Source organism: Triticum dicoccoides, chromosome 3B (genome assembly GCF_002162155.2).
Source record: "Triticum dicoccoides isolate Atlit2015 ecotype Zavitan chromosome 3B, WEW_v2.0, whole genome shotgun sequence".
Lineage (NCBI taxonomy): Eukaryota > Viridiplantae > Streptophyta > Magnoliopsida > Poales > Poaceae > Triticum > Triticum dicoccoides.
The window spans coordinates 362,938,729-362,946,917 of NC_041385.1; the positions used below are offsets into that span (position 1 = coordinate 362,938,729).

The window sequence follows — 8,189 nt, forward strand, 5'->3', positions numbered from 1 at the left end:
TTGATTTGGCACGATCTTGATGTACCACGAGCTTTGCTATTATAGTTGGATCTAATGATGTTTCTCCCCCTCTACTTTCTTGTAGTGGATTGAGTTTTCCCTTTGAAGTTATCTTATCGGATTGAGTCGTTAAGGATTTGAGAACACTTGATGTATGTTTTGCATGTGCTTATCTGTGGTGACAATGGGATATTCAGGTGATCCACTTGATGTATGTTTTGGTGATCAACTTGCCGGTTCAGTGACCTTGTGAACTTGTGCATAGGGGTTGGCACACGTTTTCGTGTTGACTCTCCCGTAGAAACTTTGGGGCACTCTTTGAAGTTCTTTGTGTTGGTTTGAATAGATGAATCTGAGATTGTGTGATGCATATCATATAATCAAACCCACGGATACTTGAGGTGACATTAGAGTATCTAGGTGACATTAGGGTTTTGGTTGATGTGTGTCTTAAGGTGTTATTTGACTATGAACTCTAGGGCTGTTTTTGACACTTATAGGAATAGCCCAATGGATTGATCGGAAAGAATAACTTTGAGCTGGTTTCGTACCCTACAATAATCTCTTGCTTTGTTCTCCACTATTAGTGATTTTGGAGTGACTCTTTGTTGCACACTGAGGGATTTTTATATGATCTAATTATGTTATTATTGTTGAGAGAACTTGCACTAGTGAAAGTATGAACCTTAGGCATTGTTTCGAAGCATTGCAATACCGTTTTTGCTCACTTTCATCATTAATTACCTTTCGTTTTTTTATTTTTTCATATTACAAAACCTATATCTACCATCCATATTGCACTTGTATCACCATCTCTTCGCCGAACTAGTGCACCTATACAATTTACCATTGTATTGGCTGTGTTGGGGACACAAGAGACTCTTTGTTATTTGGTTGTATGGTTGTTTGAGAGAGACCATCTTCATCCTACGCCTCCCACGGATTGATAAATCTTAGGTCATACACTTGAGGGAAATTTGCTACTGTCCTACAAACCTCTGCACTTGGAGGCACAACAACGTCTACAAGGAGAAGGTTGTGTAGTAGACATCAGTTACTAAGTGGGTAGACGCTATTCCAACTAGTAGTGCTGATCATAACACCTTTATTAAAATGCTTAAGGAAGTTATTTTCCCAAGGTTTGGAGTCCCTAGATATTTAATGACTGATGGTGGTTCACACTTTATTCATGGTGCTTTCCATAAAATGCTTGCTAAGTATGATGTTAACCATAGAATTGCATCACCCTATCATTCTTAGTCTAGTTGTCAAGTTGAACTTAGCAATTGAGAAATAAAACTAATCTTACAAAAGACTATCAATAGGTCCCGAAAGAATTGGTCTAAGAAACTAGACGATGGACTTTGGGATTATAGAACAACATATAAAAATCCTATGGGTATGTCTCCTTATAAAATGGTTTATGGAAAAGCTTGTCATTTGCCTCTTGAGTTAGAACACAAAGCATATTGTGCAATTAAAGAACTCAATTATGATTTCAAACTTGCTGGTGAAAAGAAGTTATTTTATATTAGCTCATTAGATGAATGGAGAACCCAAGCTTATGAAAATGCAAAGTTATTCAAAAAAAAAGTTAAAAAATGGCATGATAAAAGAATCCGAAAGCGTGAGTTCAAAGTTGGAGAATATGTTCTTTTGTACAACTCTCATTTCAGATTCTTTGCAGGAAAACTCCTCTCCAAATGGGAATGACCATATGTTATCGAGGAGGTTTGTCGATCCGAAGCTATCAAAATAAATAATACCGAAGGCACTAGCCCGAAGGTTGTTAATGAAAACGAATTTTAACATATAAGGTGGCTGGGCAACTTGTCTCCCTAGTTCTCCTCCGATTTGGATCTTCGTCGGCTATTAGATCTTGTCAATCCGGTCCTTTTTTTGCTGCCTGCCATTGGATCTTCACTAGAAGTCCACGGTTGCCGTTTTCACCGCGCGGGCAGTTTTGAGCGGGGAATGACCTGTGGGCTCGGGCAAAAGCTGATTGGCTGGGTTGCCTTTTTTTGGGTGTGCGCGTAGCCGATCCTAACGCGCCGCGTGCGCGCGTCGTGGGCATTGTTTCTGGCGCACAGCTCATTGGGCAACTGCGTGAACAGCGAACCCTAGCCCCAATCCAGAGCCCGCACGCCCCCTTGCTCCTCGCTCCTCCTCCCTTCCTCCCCCCTCTGTCCGCCGCCACACTCCCTCCTTCCCAACCCTCGTCGCCACGGGCTCCACGCTAGGAGCCTTGCTGCCTATTGCTCCACCTCCACCACCTCGCCTCTTTTTCCTCCTCGTCGTCCCATCGCTCGCGCGCAGGTCGCCGCCGTGGGGAACAGGAAAGTGGCGGGATGGGGTGGCCATGAGTGCTTCCCATCCCGACGGCGCCTCCTCCTCACAGCATTGTCACAGGCGCACTTTCTTCTCCTCCCTCCTCCCTCCCTCTTCACCACATCCACCATTCCCCTCCCTCATCCATGATGGACGCCCCCACATGAATCTCCCAGGCAGGGGAAGAAGGCCATGGCGAGTTAGAGGCTACAGGGGTGGGTGGAGCGGCTGATGTGGATGGGGTCAGTGCTTGAGGGAGGGTTACCGACTGGAGCAACAGAAGCAACAAGCTCGACGAGGTTCAGGTTTGCCTCTGCATCCTCTCTCAGCCCCACTTGGTGACATCGATGAGGGTGTCGGCTGCAGGGGCGCCACTTTGTCTCATCAATTGTGTAGCCCCTAACAATGCAATTTGATCTAAAGTGGTCATTGAGGCCTTTGCATTCTTTGATTTGCAGATTGGATACAAATGGTTCACCAAAGACAGAGTATGAGCAAGAGTGAGTGGCTCGGCTGTGCAATTTTTCTCCCGTCGAGGTATGCCTCCGTCTCACTGGGACAAGGATCAACTTGTCTGCCACATATTTGCTTTTCTTTGATGGGCTGTGCAATTTTTCTCCCGTCGAGGTATGCCTCCGTCTCACTGGGACAAGGATCGTCTGCCACATATTTGCTTGCTTTGATGCACATTATTGTTCGATTGGAGTGTGCTGACTATACAGTCCTGATTCTGTAAAAAGAGAATATGTTGTCCCATCAGACATGTTCAGTTTAGATCCTGATGATGATAATTGTTATGTTATGTTATGTCGGTTCCATCATTTCTTCAAGTGGTTCAGGTGTGAATCTAAGGCCATTTGCTGCCTCCTTAATTTTTGGGTCTACCATATGCAGAGATTCTCTCATGGTTCTACTTCTATCTTATAGAAAGCAAATATTTTCTGTTGATGAGCTTGTAGCTCTTTGCTACTGACCATATTTGTTCTCCAGGGCTGTATGAAGTAAAAACTTTATTTCTGCTCTATGACTATGTGTCGAAGATGTTTTATAGGTTGTAAGTTTGATTTCTTTGTCTTGAACATGGTTGGTTTAGTTTCTCAGAATGTTGTTTGTCCAGTCTTTGTTAATAGTGTGATCACCACAGAACTAAAAGACAGTATTTGGTACTGAATTGTAGTTCGCTTTGTTAATTTCTGCAACACCATTTCATATTTACATTTGAATTGTACTTACTTAGTTTGTAAGGCCTTATAGTTTCAATGCTTTATTTGCTTGTGGAGCTACGGCTCTGTTACATTTTGATGATTATATATTTTTGTATATGAAATTTGTAGAACAAAAGTAAAAAAATTGAAGGCCCAACTTACTTTGGTATTAAGGTAATTAACTCTAGGTTCCATTGCAAGAGCTCAAGCATGTTCTTACATGATTACTCCAACTTAGGAGTACTACCAAACATTGGTTCATTTTTCTGATAGATTCAGTTATGGCAATACTGAATCATTTTTGGTGTGATTAGGGACAAGGAGCTGCAGTGTCATGGATTGGAGCGAAGGGGAGGTCCTGACGGCTGAAGATGGTGTGGATAGGAGGAGCTCAAAGCGGCATTCCCATGGAGGGATGGCTGATGTCAAGGCAAGTTTCTCTCAATCTGTCTTCCCCCTTCTCTCTCGATGTCTACCAGAATAGATTCACCTTTGTTCTGATTTTACTTTATATATCCCAGGTGCTAAAATCTTATGTGTCAAGGGCATTGTGATGGCACGATCCATGTCTCCTGCGAGTGCTCGACATCCCGTAGCCCCAAAGAGGAGGGCTCCAAGGTACTTTTGATTGAATGACTTGATTTGTTTCTCCTATGTTGTGCTAGAGGACTAACTGAAACTATGGCTCTGCTATGTATCAGGTTGGACAACAAGCTTCACTGGATGAAAGCATTTCCCTTCTAAAACAGAGTGCTGCTGACATGAATGCACAAGTTAGTCTTGATACTAAGATGGTCATGGAATTGCTTGATCTATGCTAGGTCAACATGTCAGCCAACCACTTAAAAATAATCAATTGCATTTCTTCCTCTGAACTGTGAAACCTGACGAGTGATGACACATCAGCAATGTTGCATTCAATAGCCTATTTGAAGTTAACAAAAGCTTTATTAGCTAGCTTAGCAATAGAAGATGTCAGTGAACACGAGTGCCCAGTCAAGAGCAATGAAACGGTAGATACTTTAGAGTGTAATTTTATATATGAATAAATAAATGACACTTAAGTCGTTAAGCAATTGTTGTTGAGGTATTGTCTCACCCTTTATCTGCTCTCTTTTAAACTGTGGAATGCTATGGGCTGGAGCTACAGGGGAGGAGGGAGGTAAGTTTGGATGCAATGAATATTGTTCGGATAAAAAATTGGGTGCAAACTAAGTACTGACGGTGGGACTTATTCCATTTGTTTATCCTTTTGCCCTTTTAATCAAGAACAACGTTCAGAGCTTACATGGTTGCTGAAATTTAATTCTGTGAAATAGAAATATTAATACTATGCAATGATCAGTGTAGAGTAGGATAGTTATTGAGTTCTTCCTTAGTTTTCATTGAGAAAAGATTGGAACTGATTTGTTCTAAACTTCTAATGCAAAGTAAAGATGGTGTGCATGAGAGAAGCTCGAAGTGGCATTCCGATGGAGGGATGGCTGATGGCAAGGCAAGTTTCTCTCAATCCTTCTCCCCCCTTCACTCTCGATGTCTATCAGAATAGATTCACCTTTGTTCTGATTTTTCTTTATATGTCCCAGGTGCTAAAATCTTATGTGTCAAGGGCATTGTGATGGCGCGATCCATGTCTCCTGTGACCGCTCGGCATCCCGAAGCCCCAAAGAGGAGGGCTTCAAGGTCCTTTTGATTGAATGACTTGATTTGTTTCTCCTATGTTGTGCTAGAGGACTAACTAAAACTATGGCTCTGCTATGTATCAGGCTGGACAACAAGCTTCACTGGATGAAAGCATTTCCCTTCTAAAACAGAGTGCTGCTGACATGAATGCACAAGTTAGTCCTGATACTAAGATTGTCGTGGAATTGCTTGATCTATGCTAGGTCAATATGTCAGCCAACCACTTAAAAATAATCAATTGCATTTCTTCCTCTGCTGACATGAATGCACAAGTTAGTCCTGATACTAAGATTGTCGTGGAATTGCTTGATCTATGCTAGGTCAATATGTCAGCCAACCACTTAAAAATAATCAATTGCATTTCTTCCTCTGAACTGTGAAACCTGATGAGTGATGACGCATCAGCAATTTAGCAATAGAAGATGTCAGTGAACACGAGTACTCAGTCAAGAGCAATGAAGCCTAGATACTTTAGATTGTAATTTTATATAAGAATAACTAAATGACACTTAAGTCGTTAAGCAATTGTTGTTGAGGTATTGTCTCACCCTTTATCTGCTCTCTTTTAAACTGTGGAATGCTATGTGCTGAAGCTATAGGGGAAGAGGGATGTAAGCATGGATGCAATGAATATTGTTCGGATAAAAAATTGTCTTCAGCCATCTGTCTTGCTCTGGTTTTCCTGTAGTGTGGAGTTTCAACTCTCTATCTGGTCTGTGTGTTATTGATTCAGCTGCCTCACCATTGCAGGAAATTACTGTGTGCCTTAGATTGGGATGCTGAACCAGATGAAAAATGTCACTGCAGCTTTGAGTGCAGTCATAGGTTAAATGGAAGTATTGGATGGAGCAATTCAGTGGGGCTGCTGCAGGCGGATACATAGTAACAATGATGGAAAGAACCTTCCCCACTCGCTCCTGAACCTTATAATGTGCCTTTGTGTGTATATTTAATCATTCACGGAAACCTGATTTCTATTTTATGGTCTGATTAGACAGGACTGATAATCGCTGAGCCAAATAACATGTGCATTTACAACAACAACAACAACAACAAAGCCTTTAGTCCCAAGCAAGTTGGGGTAGGCTAGAGGTGAAACCCATAAGATCTCGCAACCAACTCATGGCTTTGGCACATGGATAGCAAGCTTCCACGCACCCCTGTCCACAGCTAGCTCTTTGTCGATACTCTAATCCTTCAGGTCTCTCTTAACGGACTCCTCCCATGTCAAAATCGGTCGACCCCGCCCTCTCTTGACATTCTCCGCACGCTTTAGCCGTTCGCTATGCACTGGAGCTTCTGGAGGCCTGCGCTGAATATGCCCAAACCATCTCAAACGATGTTGGACAAGCTTCTTCTCAATTGGTGCTACCCCAACTCTATCTCGTATATCATCATTCCGGACTCGATCCTTCCTCGTGTGGCCACACATCCATCTCAACATACGCATCTTCGCCACACCTAACTGTTGAACATGTCGCCTTTTAGTCGGCCAACACTCCGCGCCATACAACATTGCGGGTCGAACCGTCGTCCTGTAGAACTTGCCTTTTAGCTTTTGTGGCACTCTCTTGTCACAGAGAATGCTAGAAGCTTGGCGCCACTTCATCCATCCGACTTTGATTCGATGGTTCACATCTTCATCAATACCCCCATCCTCCTGCAACACTGACCCCAAATACCGAAAGGTGTCCTTCCGAGGTACCACCTGGCCATCAAGGCTAACCTCCTCCTCCTCACAGCTACTAGTACTGAAACCGCACATCATGTACTCGGTTTTAGTTCTACTAAGCCTAAACCCTTTCGATTCCAAGGTTTGTCTCCATAACTCTAACTTCCTATTTACCCCCGTCCGACTATCGTCAACTAGCACCACATCATCCGCAAAGAGCATACACCATGGGATATCTCCTTGTATACCCCTTGTGACCTCATCCATCACCAATGCAAAAAGATAAGGGCTCAAAGCTGACCCCTGATGCAGTCCTATCTTAATCGGGAATTCATCGGTGTCGACATCACTTGTTCGAACACTTGTCACAACATTATTGTACATGTCCTTGATGAGAGTAATGTACTTTGCTGGGACTTTGTGTTTCTCCAAGGCCCACCACATGACATTCCGCGGTATCTTATCATAGGCCTTCTCCAAGTCAATGAACACCATATGCAAGTCCTTCTTATGCTCCCTATATCTCTCCATAAGTTGTCGTACCAAGAAAATGGCTTCCATGGTCGACCTCCCAGGCATGAAACCAAACTGATTTTTGATCACGCTTGTCATTCTTCTTAAGCGGTGCTCAATGACTCTCTCCCATAGCTTCATTGTATGGCTCATCAGCTTAATTCCACGGTAATTAGTACAACTCTGAACATCTCCCTTGGTCTTGAAGATTGGTACTAATATACTCCGTCTCCATTCTTCTGGCATCTTGTTTGCCCGAAAAATGAGGTTGAAACGCTTGGTTAGCCATACTATCGCTATGTCCCCGAGACCTTTCCACACCTCAATGGGGATACAATCAGGGCCCATCGCCTTGCCTCCTTTCATCCTTTTTAAAGCCTCCTTCACCTCAGACTCCTGGATGCGCCGCACAAAACGCATGCTGGTCTCATCAAAGGAGTCATTCAGTTCAATGGTAGAACTCTCATTCTCCCCATTGAACAGCTTGTCGAAGTACTCCCGCCATCTATGCTTAATCTCTTCGTCCTTCACCAAGAGTTGGCCTGCTCCGTCCTTGATGCATTTGACTTGGCCAATATCCCTCGTCTTCCTCTCCCGGATCTTAGCCATCTTATAGATGTCCCTTTCACCTTCCTTCGTGCCTAACCGTTGGTAGAGGTCCTCATATGCCCGACCCCTTGCTTCACCAACAGCTCGCTTTGCGGCCTTCTTCGCCATCTTGTACTTCACTATGTTGTCTGCACTCCTATCCAGGTATAGGCGTCTGAAGCAATCTTTCTTCTCTTTAA

At 43.3% G+C, this 8,189-nt stretch overlaps 3 long non-coding RNA genes across 4 annotated transcripts; all 3 read left to right on the forward strand.

The window, feature by feature from the left end:
• Nucleotides 1-2,060: 2,060 nt before the first annotated feature.
• Nucleotides 2,061-3,962, forward strand: LOC119276064. Its single transcript, XR_005136291.1, has 3 exons — nt 2,061-2,633; nt 2,787-3,707; nt 3,848-3,962. It is a non-coding gene; the product is annotated as an uncharacterized LOC119276064 (long non-coding RNA).
• Nucleotides 3,963-4,049: 87 nt separating this feature from the next.
• On the forward strand, nt 4,050-5,029 carry LOC119276066. Of its 2 annotated transcripts, none has more exons than XR_005136293.1 (3): nt 4,050-4,151; nt 4,235-4,695; nt 4,970-5,029. It is a non-coding gene; the product is annotated as an uncharacterized LOC119276066 (long non-coding RNA). The 2 variants fall into 2 exon arrangements; XR_005136294.1 differs by having other exon boundaries at nt 4,965-4,979.
• Nucleotides 5,030-5,113: 84 nt separating this feature from the next.
• LOC119276065 lies at nt 5,114-6,223 on the forward strand. Its single transcript, XR_005136292.1, has 3 exons — nt 5,114-5,216; nt 5,300-5,371; nt 5,967-6,223. It is a non-coding gene; the product is annotated as an uncharacterized LOC119276065 (long non-coding RNA).
• Nucleotides 6,224-8,189: the final 1,966 nt, after the last annotated feature.